This window comes from Cornus florida, unplaced genomic scaffold, assembly GCF_030987335.1.
Source record: "Cornus florida cultivar Cherokee Brave unplaced genomic scaffold, ASM3098733v1 CherokeeBrave_3.0.0_Hap2_Chr04, whole genome shotgun sequence".
In the NCBI taxonomy this organism is placed as follows: Eukaryota; Viridiplantae; Streptophyta; class Magnoliopsida; order Cornales; family Cornaceae; genus Cornus; species Cornus florida.
The window spans coordinates 2778131-2796211 of record NW_026775574.1 but is presented as its reverse complement, the minus strand read 5'-3'; the positions used below and the strand labels follow the sequence as shown (position 1 = coordinate 2796211).

Here is an 18081-nt window from a genome sequence, read left to right as displayed (position 1 = left end):
AAAACCCATGTAGAAACTGGAAACTTTATTAAATACAAAGCTGAAACAAGTTGAGTTCTAAAAATTAAAAGTCTGACAGTTCAACAAATTCCAATTGCATACATTAATCTCATTACATAAATTCGAATTATTTTCGTTTTTCCCAATTTGTTCCTCAGGCATCATGGCTATTCTCCTTGCTCGCCGCGAGAGAGTCCGAGCCTGCAAGGGAGCTTGCAGAGAAACTCACACCATTGGAGATCCTGGGGTTGAACATTCAGAAGATTTGTTGCTGAGGTTGTAAGGTGCTGAACTCATCACCCTAATGAAAAAAATAAAATAAAATAGATCTCGTCAACCTACATGATCAATCAGCCTAGCTCACTAGGCTAAAACAATTCAACAGAACACTGAACTTGTAAAATCGTCAACTGAAATGTGAGATAGCACCTCATTTTATTAGCAGGACAACTACAAGCTCGACTGAACTATATGTATATCAGCTCAAACACTTCAAAAGAGCAACTATTTTGCAACTTTTTGAGAAGTTATCTAGGTATTTATTTGCCAGGAAAAAGGGCAAAAAAAATACAATATTCATTTACAGAGTTCAGGTTTGAAACCAAAACTTTAGCAAAGTACAGAATAAATCAAAGCAAAAGAAGGTTTGACAGCTTACCGCTCCTTGCGCTTCTCCAGAAAACGAGCCAAGGATGCTTTGCGAGCCTGTGGAACGGCTGCATGAAAAAATTGAGTTGTTTTATACAAGGCACTTGTAACAATTGTAAATATGAATCAGATATTTTAGTATGTGTGTGTGTATATATATAGAGAGAGATTCAGAAATTGGGGAATTATTTTGTGCTGGAAAAAATCAGATATTAAAATACTAATCTAGATATAAATAATGAAGAAAAGATAGTTTTAGTAAAGGATCTGAGTAAAAAAACCACAGATAAATATCAAACAAGACGAAAACTAACAGGGTATTACAATTTTACACATAAAATGAGGTCTATGTGCAAATTAGCACGTAATCTTTTCTTCACAACATTGAGATCCAGAAAGTGTTTTTATCTACGGTCACTCAAGCAATAGACGCAAGAACAAAACAAAGTTGCATAATGAGATCTCGACCATAAAAACACCCCTCCAATCCAGACGTTCACCAGAAGCAAAAGTCAGTAAAACAGTTTATGAGCAATTTTTCAAAGACATGAGCATAATATGGAAATGATTTAAAATCACTGATTTAGATAGAATACAACAACAATCAGAGCACTACTCATCAGCACGTAATACCTGATGATACCATGGTAGTTGCAGCAACAGGGCCTACTGAAGTGACTATTTTTGGAGGTTGTTCCACTTTGTTCTCCGGAGAGGTTGAAACCCCTGTGATCTTAGTCGCCATTAGTTCATTATTGTTAGTAGATCCACTACAAGACCGGCCAACGGGATGGGAAGAAACAGACATAGGGCTAGAGAAACCAGAGCAAGGTGGTGTGTTCATGTGATGGGTCATAAGAACACCATCCCCTGCTGCCATTTTTGAGATAGGTGGCTGAACTTGAGCTCTTGATTGTGCCACATTAGAAGCAATGGAAGACCCGTTCCCAGCTAAGAACATAATAGCCTGAGCCTGGATAAGATGGGCCCGGCAGGGTTATCAAAAGGAAGAAAGGAAAAAAAAAAAAAAATCTCTGCTCATCTTCAAGAAAGAGAAGTGTTATAACCAAAGCAAGTTGTTGGGGGGAGAGAGAGAGAACCTTCTCAGGGGAGATATCATCATAGACATTCACAGTGCCCCCATAAAAAATAGTCAATTGAGCAGGACCACTGGAGACCTTGGAATTGAACCTATAGAAAGACATCATTACATTTAAGGTTTTGTTTTATATTACTTATTCATTTTTCTGCACTTGTTATCGTTTCAACTCTGTGTTTTCTTTAACATATTTATAAAACAGATGACGGACTAAAGAATAATATTATTCATTACCATGGTTGAGTGATCCCCGCAACAGAACCAAGAGAAGGAAGAGTGGAATGTGGACCACTAACAGGAATCCCTCCAAGGAATTGTTGCTTCGTGGTGACACCAGCAAAGTTCTGACCAGCACCAGCAAGAAGATGCCCTGAATGTGCATTGTGTTGCATGGGATAAACCGTCGTTGAAAAATGAGTTCCACCATGCCTCTCTTGATTGGCATTTTTCTATATGGTAAAAACCATTATGACAAAAAGAAAAAAATCATTGATTTGAATAGAAATCTAAATTTTATGATAGTAGAATTAATGATAAAGATAGTTTAAACACTGACAAAGGAAATATCAACCTAATTACTTATTAACTATAAAAGCAATATCCATCCGTTAAAATGATATATGGCAGAATTAATGATAAGATTGTTTAAACACTGACAAAGGAAATATCAATCCTAATTACTTATTAACTATAAAAGCAAAATCCATCCGGTAAAATGGAGTTGTCGTATCACAAAGACTCTGATACTAATAATTCAAATGACATCAAGTTCTTGAGAAACTAAAAGTTTTGTATGCTTTGTTGTAGCTAACAAGAAAGATTGGGAGCAAGGAGAAACATAGTGAAAGAGACGGAAATTGATGAGTGTGAAAAGGAAGTAGAAAAAAGTAGGGAAAGTGGTTGATGATGTAACTCTTACGACAAACGCAGCAAACCCAAGATAAAACCAAGAATAACGACAGAAAATAAACTAAGCCATTCACAAAGAACACAACAGAATTATAAGTGGTTCGGCAAAGCCTACGTCCACGGTGAAGATCCGGCGAAAGTCTTCACTATTCGAAAAATAGGAGATTACAAGTTTCAGCTCTTCACTCTCTTTCTCTCGTTTCAAAATCTCTACCCACTCCAAATCCTAAACACCCTTATATATCGGGTTACAAGAGAGTACTAATTAGGATCCACGACCCACAAGCAAAAAAAGGGTCAAAAAATGTTCCAACGGGTCGCCAGGTCATAAACAGGTGACACGCAATCAGGCACCAAATTCGGGCCACAACATCACAGTAGCAAATTCTGAATTATTTAAAATACCATTTACCCTTTTCATCACTCGGATATATAATAGAAATGGCAAAGATGAACAACAAAAATAAATTGGTCAGATAGCTATCCAAAAAATAGGAGACATTGTTTGGCTTTAATGTTAGTATAGTTACAATATTGACAATAGAAATTTTCCAAGTAATCCTTATCCATGCCACAAAGTTCAGTAAAAGCTAAACGAAGCAGAACAAACTCATTCAAAATTTTACGCCACAAACCAGAATAACTTGATTTCTATAAAATACCTGAAACAACTCCCAAAGTTCCAATATATATTTATTCAAAAGATAGGATAAGACCAAACCTGGATTTCACCAGATGCACTTTCTTGAGCAGTCTTGAAAGACATGAAATGAGGAAGGGCAGATATCTTGTTTGGCAAGGGCCATGGAACCCCTGAACCTTAAAAGTTCCCAAAAGACGAACAACACCCAATTAGTATAGCAAATGCTTTAAAGTTATAGTAATGATAAAGCAGCTAAAATAAAGCAGCCGAACCAGGGAGCAACCTTTGGCTGCTCTATTTCGGCCTCAAAATCATTATTCTTTAACTTACCACCAAACCATCTACTAAATATACAAAAGAAACCCATCTATCATTATAATCACCAGTTGCATAAGGAGACTTCAAAAAATAGAACTATTTCAAACTATCATGGAAGTTGGAACACATATAAAGGGCACAATTTTATCGAGATTGCATCAGGACTTTAAGGCACCAACAAATACAATGTCTGGTCATCTTTTTACGGACTTTTCCATTAATTACAAAAAAGAATTTATTGTTACTTGCTCACGCGCGCACAAATACTAATCAAAACTACCACAAATATAAATTATTATCCGAATTCAGATGGAAATGTTAAAACTTCTCATTGAATATCACGAATTGAACAAACACACAAAATTTGAACAAAGCTACCACAACCATTTCATTACTTGAAAACAGATGGATCTTAACATTTTCCATTCACTTCAAACTACAAAGTCTGAAAACAAAAAAGTAAATAAAAAATAAAATAAAATAAAAAAAATTGTAAATTTTATTAGCTTTCAATTAACCATAATTACACAGAACAAGTTTGTCTACATCTTAATAGAAACTATTCTGGATTAGCAAGATTATCCAACCAATTATAACAAATCCTGCTTATTTGTTCACAATTATTTGGGAACCATAATTTTGTTACAAGCCATGCCAACACTGGTAGTCGAAACATTCAAGAAAATCCAATGTACAACCTCGGCATATAATAGCAAATCATCATCTAAATTATCTACTAAAGCTCAATAGATATATATATATATATGCTTTTTTAATTATTAAAAAAAAAAAAAAAATCCACATTGTACAGAGTCACAATAGCTCACTGTTAAGCTATGAAAGTGATATAAAGGTGACTAATAGGGATGAAATTGAGTAATTTTTACACAAAATAAGACAAATATGCGTGCATACATAGATACAGATAATTTACCTGAGTCCATGCATCCTTCAACAGATTCTTGCTTCACCATAATTACAGATTCTTTGGAATTCAAACCCATAAAATCCCTCTCCATTTCAGAATTCACTTAGATGCAATAGAAAAAACAAACAGAAGTGATGAAAATCCAACTCAAAGTCTGAGTCAAAACCCTCAAAACTTCGCAGATCAAACAGAGAGAAAGCTACACCAAAACCCAAAATAAAAATTACTATCCAACAACCCTTTTGGCAGAATTGAAGTTAGAGAGGGAAAGTAGAGAGAGAGAGAGAGAGAGAAAGCACTCTTGGACGCCGGAATGCTTCCAACCGCAGCAAAAAGCAGAGCTGAGAGAGAGGTTTGTTTATGTGCGTGTGTTTATCGTGTTAGATCAGGACCGTTGATCTTTTTAAATATTATTAATCTGAATGGGTACGAATTACCGGTATATCAGGTTGTCAACCGGCTGTGCCGGTAAGGCACCACGTGCGCGCACACTTAGTTCACACACTACTGAAATCACCACCCACCTGTCGGTGATCCTAAAGGTCTTCTAATAATAATTCTCAGTTTAGCTCGTGGAGCTTTAATTAATAGTCCACGAGGCCTAGGTGCCATGCGATTAAATCGTAGCCGTTGTTACTCCAGCTAAAAATAGTAGCAGTTGGTTGGATAGCCTGTTACTTAGAAATGAATATCCGGATATATGATGACGACATCACACTTTACCCGCATAAAATTAGTCCAACGTGTGGACTGTTATATATGAATTTTGAATTCGGGGAATGGGCTATTGCCCAACTTGAATCGGTTCAAGTGTGACAAAGTTAGTTGACTTTGGACAAACTTTAATTTTGAACTTTCAATTTTGAATAGTCATAACATTTTCATTTTAAATTCAAACGGAATCATTCTTGAGCTCAAATTAAAGAATTTTTGTCAACTTTCTAAGGGTACTAATCTCATTTTCATATTTCAATTTTACTTAGAGTTATTGCTATTTTAGTAAAGTAGTACCAAAAAACCCTTCAAACCGAGAAAGAGTATTTGTGCGAAACTATGAATAACTCTCTTGGAATCTCTTAGAATGTGACGGAATGACTAGAATGGATTGTATATATCTCATTTGACCTAGGGTCAAGTTACTCCTCTTTGATGTATTATGATCGTTTTATCCCTAGTGTGTCTTCGGATTTGGGCAATGACCCGATTAACGATTCGAATCTTCGAATTTGAGTCGTTACACCGAAAGTCGAGCAACTCCGAGTAATTTGTGCGATTGACTAGGGGGATTGCCACCTTGATTTTTTTTTATTTTTTTATATAGTAATATATTCTCTATTAATTTGATTTTTTCAATTATATATCTATAAAATATTACTATTACCCCTAAAATTAAAAAAAAAAATCCCCCCCGCGCGTGTGTGTATATATATATATATATATAAACAATGCAAAAAGATAAGTTTTACAAATTAGTTGTATATAATTGAAATTAAACTGAAAATGATCACAATTCAAAGTCAAAAAGTAAAAAACCCAAAGTGAATTGACACATCTAACCCAGATTGGGTGGGTCTTGAATGGAGAATGGGTCGGTTTTTTGCAACCATATGTGTCAAAAATCATCCAACAAAGCTTAAATGCTACTTCTGCGCCAACCTTTTTTTCTTTAATTTGTGGATAAGAATTAGGGGAAGACCGAGTCAACTGGGTAAGTGGAGTGGAACAAGTTTTCCGCTCACGGACATTAGAAGGTGGATTTTTTAAAATGTACAATTATGGCAATTAAATTATGGAATGTGACATCCAAGCAAAAGAGAGGTGTGCTCTTATTCAAACCAAACTATGTTTGAACATATTTATTTATTTATTAATATATTTATTGAAATATCATCCAATATATATATATATATATATATATATATATATTGAAATTTCAATGTAAATATTTTATTAATATACACCGATATAAATAAACTCGTGCGGCCATGTCCACCTTCTTCAGAGGGTGGATCCAAAATCATATTTAATGATTTCTTGTGCACTCATACTTCTGGCAAGGTATATTATAATTACACGACTTGGTTCGTTTGATTTAAAAATTACTATAAAGACTTCTCTCGTTTGATATTTTTATTGGACGATCGAGATCAAATGTGATTTTATATTTCTATTGAAAAAAAGCATTTTTTTTAACAAACCAATTGTGATTAAAGTGAAGGGCCAAAGCATTTAGGGCCTTAGGATGCATGAAAGTAGGACTCTGCTATTTTCATGATTTTTATTTTTTTAATATTTTAAAAAGTAAAATAGATTAGAAATTATATTAATAAATGCAGGGAGTCAAAATCCGATACTCCAAAATCCACAATCCACCAAAAATACTAACTCACTGAACTATCGAGGCCTCTACATTTTTATGAATTTCTATATGACAATATGTAATTCATTGACATCTATAATATGTTTGAAATTATCCTTCTAAACTGGTTCTTAGATCTAATTCTAAAGGGTTGGTTTCAGTCAGTCGTAAGTCATTTGGGCTTGGTGGTTCCTTAAGTATTATGTTTAAAGTTCGACCTCCCTCGACTGCAAATAATTCATTAAGACCATGCATGTGGGTTAAAGTCCAGCCTTTACCGGACCCATATGGAAGGGATGCTTTTCATAAAGTCTTGAGAATTAGTTAAGGCAAAATTCCGAATACTCTATATACCGAAAAGAAAAATGCATCTTAGATCTAATGTCTAAATACAAAAGAATTTTGATTCATCTCAATGAATGCAAGTGTATATAATTTAGCATGTGTTGATATATAGTATTATAATTAATAGCACATATGTAAAAGAAAAAATAATTTTTAAGGTTAATAGTCAGCGAATCACTTATAATCTTCGTATCTAGTAACTGTTTTTTTTAGACATTTGACTATAGCAATTAATTAAATCCTAAGTATCATTATTCATATAAAAATAATAATTAAAAGAGATAGAACTAGTGGATGATAACCCAAGTGTAAATAATGCAGACATCGAGAAAGTGTGACCTTTTGGATGCGTGCAATTTTTTTTGATTGATTAATGCTAGCTTTTACTTTACATTATAAATGTGGGTGGCTACCAAATGCTACTACATTAAAGAAAACATGTTTGCTAACAATAATTTAATATGATGTCAATGTGGCTGGAGTACACTAATGTGAGAAGCTATTACACTATTACGATCACTATCATTGCTCCACAGTCAAAACACTCCAAAAATAAGTTTACACTACATATTACATCTTTTACGAGAGAAAAACACTTGTAAAATTTTAATTTGGTGTAAATAGACCTTTTACTGAACTATTTAAACTCTAAGTTGATTAAGTTACTTGAACTATTTTATAAATTATATAAAAATAAACAATTTTGTAAAATGACTGAAAATAACACTATTGGAGGATGCCTCTCTCATGCAAAAAAACACCCCTAAAGTTTTAATTTGGTACAAATTGGCCTCTTTAACAAATTTAAACCATAAGTTGACTAAATTATCATTACTGAACCATTTAATAAAAAATATAAAAATAAATACTTTTATAAAATGACCGAAAATGATATTATTGGAGGACGTTAGCAATTGACAAGTAAAGATAAAAATATAAAAGAAAAGTATAAAAGAAAAGTAAAGATAAAAATAAAAAATAAAAAACAAAAATAAAGTGCAAACTAAAGCAAACAAAATTTTTCCGAACTTCGAAAACCAGTGTACACTGATTTTTTTTTTTTTTTTTTTAACAGTGTTAGTATGAAAAAAAAATAAAATAAAGAAGAAAAAAAAAAATTAGTAGAAAAGAGTAAACTGAAATTTCAAAAAATTCAAATCCTTATTTTACAAATTCTAAAAGTTTTAAAAAAAATGTTTAGATAGAGATATATATAGAGAAAAAGTTTCAAATATATATATATATATATATATATATATATATATATATATATATATATATATAATGTAATGTACACATAACACCTCTATACTAATATTATGAAATTAGTAGCATATATACCTTCTTATACATTTTTGAAAGAGTAAAAAGGCAAAACAAGTATTACAACACTAATTTATGTCAGATGGGGTATTTTTGTACAATGTGAAAAAATTAAAAATATTTTTTGTACATTTTTTTAAATAGAGTATAAAAATATTACGCAAAACATACCACTTATCCCTAACAAAAATCATTTAGCTAAGAGTGACTTTATCGGTTTAACGACAATCACCTTGTAAGTTAAAATAACAATTGAGAAAACAAATAGTATCACCTAACACTTTTTTTTTTTTCCTTAATTTTTATTCCAAAACTTTTCTGTTTTTGTTATAATCTTTTCCTTTCTAATTGTTCCTTAATACATGTATGTTAAACTGAATATCTCATCATTAATCTAGACTAATGCCAATAAACATATGTATCGGTTGGTGGAATTATATATATATATCAATCAAGTCATTTACCATTAAGAAAACAATTTGGCCACCCATTATTAAATAATGGGGCTTGTGGTTGATTAGTAGGCCGACGACATGATTGGATTATTACTATTTCAAGAATATATTAGATTTCTATTTATACCAAATCTTAACTTTAGTAAGTGATACTATTATCGTTATAATTATTAGACACAGGAATTAATAGATAATGACTAAATGTCTAAATCATATGTACGTTTGCATCTAATAATAAAAAGTAGGGTAAAATACAAAAAATCCCCCTAAACTATTGGGGAATGAGCAATTAACCTCCTGAATTACTAAAGTTGCAACTAACCCCCTAAATTATGTATTTTTGTTACAGATGGCCCCCTCCGTCACTGTTCCGGTCGGATCTTATCCTGTTTTGGTCGGATCTTACCATTAAAGTCATCATGGGATGGTCACATGACATACATTATAATTTTAATGACTATAATGCCCTCATGACCATGAAAAGACACTAATGCCCTTTATTTTAACTATTAAATCCACACTCCATTGAAACACCCAAACACACCCTTATACTGTTGATCTTCCTCGTTGGAACATAACTCTCATCTCCTCTCTCCCTTCCTCTGTTTATATATATGTGTGTGTGTGTGTGTGTGGCTTAAAAAAAAAAAAAAAATCAATTTTCACACAGAAGATGCATACACGCATAATCGACTCAATCTTTTAGTTCCTTCTCTGCACCAAATATGCAGATCCACCATAAAACCACAAAATTGATCACAAATCAACCAAGCCACACAAATTGCCATTACATAATCAGATAAACCTCCCAGATTAAAATTTAAAAGCTAATCCTCCTTCAAAGTTACGTTAGTTCACCTGTGCGTAGAGTTCAGAGAGATAAATAAGGGTTTTATATGCTACAAAGATTGTATCGATTGGAGAGAGAGAGTTGCGGCGCTGGCAATCTCTTCGTTCACTCTTTTTCTCTAAAAAAGGTGTCGTACCACAGTGTGATTGACCTCTTCTCTTTTAACATATTGTCACGCGCGGTCGGCACGTTGGTTACACCACCATTCACCTGAATCTTAAATCAAAGTAGAGGGCGAACTTGGTTGAGGAATGGAATGTCAGCCAATGAGGTGTCTGGTCAACGGCGACGGTGGCAATTGTCCTAAAATCCATGGCGGCGATCTGTGACCTTCCACTTCTAATTCCAGCGATGGCAAAAAGAAGTGGACCGGATGACAATGACAATGAGCAAACTATTAGGCGAGGACCGGCCACACCACAGCTTGTTGGAAAAATATATGCTTAATGTGACTTTTAAGATATAACAACCCTTATACTAATATGTCATAAGATAATTAACAATATGCTAATAAATCATTAATTAAATATGCAACTCTATATTTAATTAAATATGCAAAATAAAGCAATAAAATAATAATAATATGCAAGGAATGAACCTGGACCGAGGCTAGTATTGGATACTATGTCCTTAAGACAGATTCGCCCCGCTATGGTGCTAACGGACTCAGTGGCGTCTATCTCCCAGGATACAACGGTCTACATCCACCAGTAGCAGCACTACAAACTCGTGGATACGGCGAACCTCCTCCGTGTAATACTCTCTCTGACTCAAAAATGCATCTATATACTATATAAATGCTGAATTAGGTGTAATCCGAACCAAATGGTTCGGACCAATCTTAATATGGCTCGATGAAATTGGATTAGGGTCGAAGTGGCTCGAACCACTTAACCTATGGTTTGAACCCTCTTGGGTTGGGTTCTAGTCTAGAGAGGGAGATAGAAGAAAATGAAAATGAATAACTTGCAAATGATCCAAAGGGGGGTATTTATAGAAATAGAAATGCCTTTTCGGATGGGGTGCGTCTTTTCATCATTGGACACAACCATTGCAATAGGTTGCAATGGTTCACATGGTGTCTATTCACCATTAGACACATCCATTCCAATAGGTTGCAATGGTTCACATGGTGTCTGTTCACCAATAGACACATCCATTCCAATAGGTTGCAATGGTTCACATGGTGTCTGTTCACCAATAGACACATCCATTCCAATAGGTTACAATGTGCCTTTTCGAGTGGGTGCAACTATGGGTTATGATGGTTCGGAAAAATGTGTAACCCTTTGGAAAAAACTAAAAGTGGTTTTTTAATTTAAAAGGTGTAACCCTTTAGAAAAAACTAAAATATGGTTTTTTAATTTAAAAGGTGTAACCTTTTAGAAAAACTAAAAAGTAGTTTTTTTAATTCAAAAAACCAACCACCCAAAAACCCTACTCATTTGTGAAACCCATTTAAATAAGCCCAGCCCAAAATTAGGCCCAATCCAAAATTCCAAAAAAAGAATAATCTGGACTTTACAATTAGGCCCAAGCCCAAGCCCAAATCCTAAACTCAGCTTATTTAAATTTCAATTTGTTTCAACATTTTTTCCATGTGGGACAAACACTTCCCACATTTTGCATACCCATTTAGGCTTATCAAAACACCACACTTTGGAGCTAATTTCTCATTCATCCGGAAATGGATTTCAGAAAGTAAATATACCACGTTCATCTCCTTGCGGAGAGAAACGCGTTTGTCTAGAGATCCGTAAAAAATTATTAGCGGAATTTATTTCAAATCTCATCCAAAGTTTATGTTTTTAATGCCCCCGTTTCCAACAATCCCCCACATGAATGGAAATTTGCGTAAAATGCAAAAGATGATTATGCAGACACTAGAGAGAGTATAATCGAAAAGTTACTGCATCAGGATAGGTGGCTTTTGGCTTTGAACCTTCCCTAGTGTATTGCTATCGGATTTACTGGCTAACCAGTGAACGCGATGTCTTGAACTGTTCAGCCGTTTGTGTAAACCAAGACAATAACAAACACACAGTAGCTTTCCTCACAAAGTTGGTTCTCATTGTTGTGTTCATTTTGGCCCTGAACAAGTCCTGGTATTCAATGAGTGCTCTAGAAAACTTAGCTTTTATAGTTCTCATAGAAGCGGCCCCACTTCACACTCATATAGGTAACTTCTTATTAAGAGTATCCTACCAAACCCCACTTGAATTTTCAAGGTATAAGAGTCATTAAAAGCATAGCTTATCCTGATCATCGCTGTAGGTAGCACTGTCTCATCATAGAAATGGGTAGAAGATTTATATCTTCCCAGTGCTTTTGGTGAGTCACTCAGAATTTCTGTTGTCCCTTTGAACCTAGATCTTGGGATCTCCAGTTAGCTAGGTTGGGTTTCCATTAAGGTGACTCGTTAACTTTCGGCTTTAAACCCCATTCCCCTCGATGAACTGTACAATTGCTCTCTAGTACAACCTTCAATTTTATATATGACCACAAGGTTGCGTTTAGAAATATTACACTCTGCAGAGATTTCTCCAGGTGAGAGCAACTGTATACTTTGTGCCCTAAAATTGCTTATTGTTAGCAATATCATTTTCTTTAGTGGCATAGGTGTAGACTTACTTTGAATTGTCCTCGAGGTGAAATCTATTGACTTCCCTATTTGATTTATTCAAAATTTCTAACTTTGAGTTATATTAAGAACATAGAACTATACCTTTAATATAAAAGACATATCCACTATTGGATTTGAAGTCTTTAATATCCCATATCCAGATTGCATCACTGTTACACCTCCAATTTAGTTAGATACCTCGATCTATGCAATATTGGATTTAGGGTGTATCTCAACTACCCAATTTATTGTTTTTTAGTGATCCGATCCTGGATTGAAAATGTGCAATTAAACACAGTTATTAAGATGCCTTGCAATCTCAACCAATGATATACTTTGGCTAGTATTTATATTTGAGATTTACATCTACAAAAGTTAGCTAGGCTTTTGTTATCATAACTAGTATTATCTCAATCTCACTCTATTGAGAATATACTATATTATCAGATGTTAAATCTTTCATATCAAATATACCAATCAGTATATCATTTATATTTTAAGGCGTAAAATGACTTACGCATCACATTTATGTCATTGTCTCGGTAGTAGCTTTAATCCATTCAAGGACTTATAAGCTTGCACATTTGACTTTTCAACTGGAACAAATAACTCAGCACTTCAACTGAACAAAGAACTCTTCTAGTTGTTCCATAATATTTTCCTCGTAGGAAATAATATGCACTATTGTTATAATAATATAAATGATTTTTGGTTCTATCCTAAAGCTCTTAGGACTTGGAACCCCCCACATTTATAAGTATTTCTGTTAAGATGAGTGACTCGTAACAAATTTCATTTATGGATAATATATCCCCACAACTTTGGGATAATCCTGAAATTTTATCTTTAATGTATTTATTATGATTTTTCAACTATGAAAGTACCATATATTAAATACTTCATCTCATCTACCTTTTCAAGGTTCCATATTCGCTTCTCAACAAGCATATATAACAGTCTCTAGTACATATGTACTCACTTTATCTTTAGCATATTCTTATAATAATTCACCGACATTACCGTGAATTAATGCTAAAGATATTAATTACAATGGGCTCGAATTAATATATTTGATTTTACTTCTTTTATATTTATAAATTGAGTTATTCATATTTAGGTTCATGTTAAGTCAGTCATATTAACATGTTATAACCTTTCATGTGTCATACATCACATAACTCAATCATTTAAGCAAATAATTATCTTATTATTTAAGCTTTGGATACAATCACTACAGAGTGAGCACTCACTTCTCAAGTATTATTACACACTCTTCTCATATCTCACTACTAAATTATGATGAGCACCTACTTTTCAGTTATTACCGCTAGCTTGAAGTTAAGTTTGTTTAGCTAGCAATTCTAGTAGCTCATACCTTTAGTACACACTTATCTAAGTGGTCTATCTTGGTAGTAGAGTAATTTGTTTTGAAGAATATTCTTCAAAAACTACTACTTTACAAGTAATATTATTCTCTCCTACATGAGCAACTATGATGAATAGCTCAAATAGCTTATGGCTAAAATAGCTACTCGTCACCCTCGTGTTCTTTTTTTTTTTTTTTCACTACCAAGTTGAGAGCTAGAACCAACTAACAGATTTTCCATCTTCCTCTTAGGTTCTGTGCACCTCATTAATCATTTTAACTTATAGCTAATCTAACTAGTTTGCAACTTAGTAACATTTTAGCTTTCAGCTAAATTGTACATTATAGCTAACTAGCTTGATTTAGCTTGTCTCAGTGTACTTGCTTACTGTATCCATAACATTTTCCATTAAACACTTTAAAGTTGTTGAAAAATCTTATCTTATTCAGCCCATTCACAGCTATACGTGTCTTTAAACACTAGTATAGATCTTTTTCCCTTGACTATCAGGAGAATTGACATAGCTAGACTAGTCAATTTTTGTCTGTTGTATTAAATACACAAACCAGTCATGAACTCATACAAAATTAATAATATCAAACATTAAATCAACTATATTGTAAAATTAAATTACTATGCACATTAAGTAATTCTACTACATAGTTTAATATTATAATCTCAATTAAAAGTAAGCACTTATATAAATAATATTGAACTCAGATAAATAATATTATACCATATGATTAATTATATCACATAACTAATCTAAGAAAAAAGATTTGTGACTCATTCTCCAATAAACATGCTAGAAAATTAGGACCAAAAGATGTAGACGTTCTAGCCTACAAGAAAATGATATGTACTGATGTTATAACCTACCAAAGGTTTTATGTAACGATCCACTCCACTATATAGTATGATATTGTCCACTTTGGGATCAAGCCGGCACGATTTTGTTATTGGGTTTTATCTCAAAAGGCCTCGTACCAATTGGAGATAACACCACTACATAAAATCACTTTACCTTTCCCTTACGTAGGTGGTGTGGGACTGTGCACCTGTAACTTGCTCAATGTGATAACATGTCAGTGCCTTTTGCACCTACCCACGGCACACCCACCCACAAGGTTGCCACATTATAGGTCTCACTTTAACTTTTCATAGGAGTAAGATCTGCAACCTTAAATAGACACCCCCACACTTTTAAGAATTTATAGAAAGGTTTTTAACCTTTCCATAATTCATATGATGTCACATTTCTAAGGTTTCATCTTTGCTTCGTGGCAAATACACATAACGGTATCTTGTGCAACCAATGATAAAAGTAACGAAGTACTTTTTTCCACCTCTAGTTGGTACATGTTTAAGGTAATGTCATATACTTCATAATATCATATTACAAAATTAAATAATTCAACCAATATTGAATAATTCAATAATCTACTTATATAACATGCTTCAATTTCACATAATATTGAATGCATTAATATTTAACATATTATCATATAATAATGTATATAACATTATTTTATCATATCTCAACTATTAGTATAATATCTACTTATTTATATCTTAAATAGAAACATATAATAAAATCTACGCAAGGAAGGAATCTGTCTTAAGATTGTTGGAAAAATATATGCTTAATGTGACTTTTAAGATATAACAACCCTTATACTAATATGTCATAAGATAATTAACAATATGCTAATAAATCATTAATTAAATATGCAACTCTATATTTAATTAAATATGCAAAATAAAGCAATAAAATAATAATAATATGCAAGGAATGAACCTGGACCGAGGCTAGTATTGGATACTATGTCCTTAAGACAGATTCGCCCCGCTATGGTGCTAACGGACTCAGTGGCGTCTATCTCCCAGGATACAACGGTCTACATCCACCAGTAGCAGCACTACAAACTCGTGGATACGGCGAACCTCCTCCGTGTAATACTCTCTCTGACTCAAAAATGCATCTATATACTATATAAATGCTGAATTAGGTGTAATCCGAACCAAATGGTTCGGACCAATCTTAATATGGCTCGATGAAATTGGATTAGGGTCGAAATGGCTCGAACCACTTAACCTATGGTTTGAACCCTCTTGGGTTGGGTTCTAGTCTAGAGAGGGAGATAGAAGAAAATGAAAATGAATAACTTGCAAATGATCCAAAGGGGGGTATTTATAGAAATAGAAATGCCTTTTCGGATGGGGTGCGTCTTTTCATCATTGGACACAACCATTGCAATAGGTTGCAATGGTTCACATGGTGTCTATTCACCATTAGACACATCCATTCCAATAGGTTGCAATGGTTCACATGGTGTCTGTTCACCAATAGACACATCCATTCCAATAGGTTGCAATGGTTCACATGGTGTCTGTTCACCAATAGACACATCCATTCCAATAGGTTACAATGTGCCTTTTCGAGTGGGTGCAACTATGGGTTATGATGGTTCGGAAAAGGTGTAACCCTTTGGAAAAAACTAAAAGTGGTTTTTTAATTTAAAAGGTGTAACCCTTTAGAAAAAACTAAAATATGGTTTTTTAATTTAAAAGGTGTAACCTTTTAGAAAAACTAAAAAGTAGTTTTTTTAATTCAAAAAACCAACCACCCAAAAACCCTACTCATTTGTGAAACCCATTTAAATAAGCCCAGCCCAAAATTAGGCCCAATCCAAAATTCCAAAAAAAGAATAATCTGGACTTTACAATTAGGCCCAAGCCCAAGCCCAAATCCTAAACTCAGCTTATTTAAATTTCAATTTGTTTCAACATTTTTTCCATGTGGGACAAACACTTCCCACATTTTGCATACCCATTTAGGCTTATCAAAACACCACACTTTGGAGCTAATTTCTCATTCATCCGGAAATGGATTTCAGAAAGTAAATATACCACGTTCATCTCCTTGCGGAGAGAAACGCGTTTGTCTAGAGATCCGTAAAAAATTATTAGCGGAATTTATTTCAAATCTCATCCAAAGTTTATGTTTTTAATGCCCCCGTTTCCAACACAGCTGTCCTCTCCACCGTCGGCGGCCATCATCTGAAGCCAATCTCGCAGCCGTTCAGTCCCACCGGTCGCAATCAAACCCAATCACGGCCCATCACCAGAATCGCGACTTCTTTAGTCGCTGATTCAATGTTGTCCCGAACTAGCCATTTCCACCTGCCGAGCACACCGCTGTCAGTGTTCTGAGCACCGCCGCAAGCTCACCGCCAAGCTTTGCCTCATTCGCCGACCTCCCTGTTCTGAGCTCGCCGCCACCTCCTTCACAGCCGACACCATCAAAGCCGAGCTAGCCGTCGCGAGTTCACCATCACAACCCACTGCTCACCGCCCCAAGCTCTCCACGGCCGACCCAACAGCCAAGCAAACCCATCACAAAATTCCTATGAACCTTGACCCATTGACCCCGGCGAAAGTTCCGAATAGAAACTTCCCATTGAAAACGGAATTGGGTTATGTAGATGCTAGGAGGAGAGAGAAAATGGAGAAGAAAGAGAGAGTAAGGAAAAAGGAGAACAAATCGTTTTGTTTTTTTTTTTTGGTTTATGAAATAATCAATGACCATTCTCAAAACGACGTAGTTTTAAAAAAGGGTAAATTTGTCTTTTAATATTTCCGACCAAGTCACCTACCAGAATGTAACAAAACAATAGTTTAAGAGTTTTTTTTGTAATAAAATCATAATTCAGAGAGATTTTTTATAATTCAGGAGTTTTGTTGTAAAATTCCAATAATTTAAGAGGATTTTTTACATTTTACCCTTAAAAAATATTTGTTACTCGGTATTATTTAATTTTGGGGAGCTTACAAGTTTTTGTCACTATATGTAGAAAGTCATCAACGTGCTGTCCATTTCCGAAAGGCAGAAATTAGAAGGAAACACCTGTGAAAAGGATATATATATAATGCACCAACTTATATCAATATAATATTTGTATTTACAGAATCTACAACCATATACACTGTATGTTAAATTTTATACTGTCTATAAATATATAAGTTGCAACTAATTACACTTTAAGTCCTTTGTCTTTTTAAGAATCTCATTTTCTATTTCTTCTTATTAATATAAGAGTATTTTGGTCATTTTCCTAGTTCTTTAACAGGGAGATGATGGGTTGGAGTTTGGATCGGTAATCAATTATTGTTGTAGTGTCTTGGATTGGAGTTTCGATTCGTAATCAGTCCTG

General features: G+C 33.9%; 1 pseudogene; it reads right to left on the bottom strand.

The window, feature by feature from the left end:
- Positions 1 to 8: 8 nt before the first annotated feature.
- LOC132302489 (protein TIFY 6B-like) lies at positions 9 to 4926 on the bottom strand (annotated as a pseudogene).
- Between the last annotated feature and the right edge of the window lie 13155 nt (positions 4927 to 18081).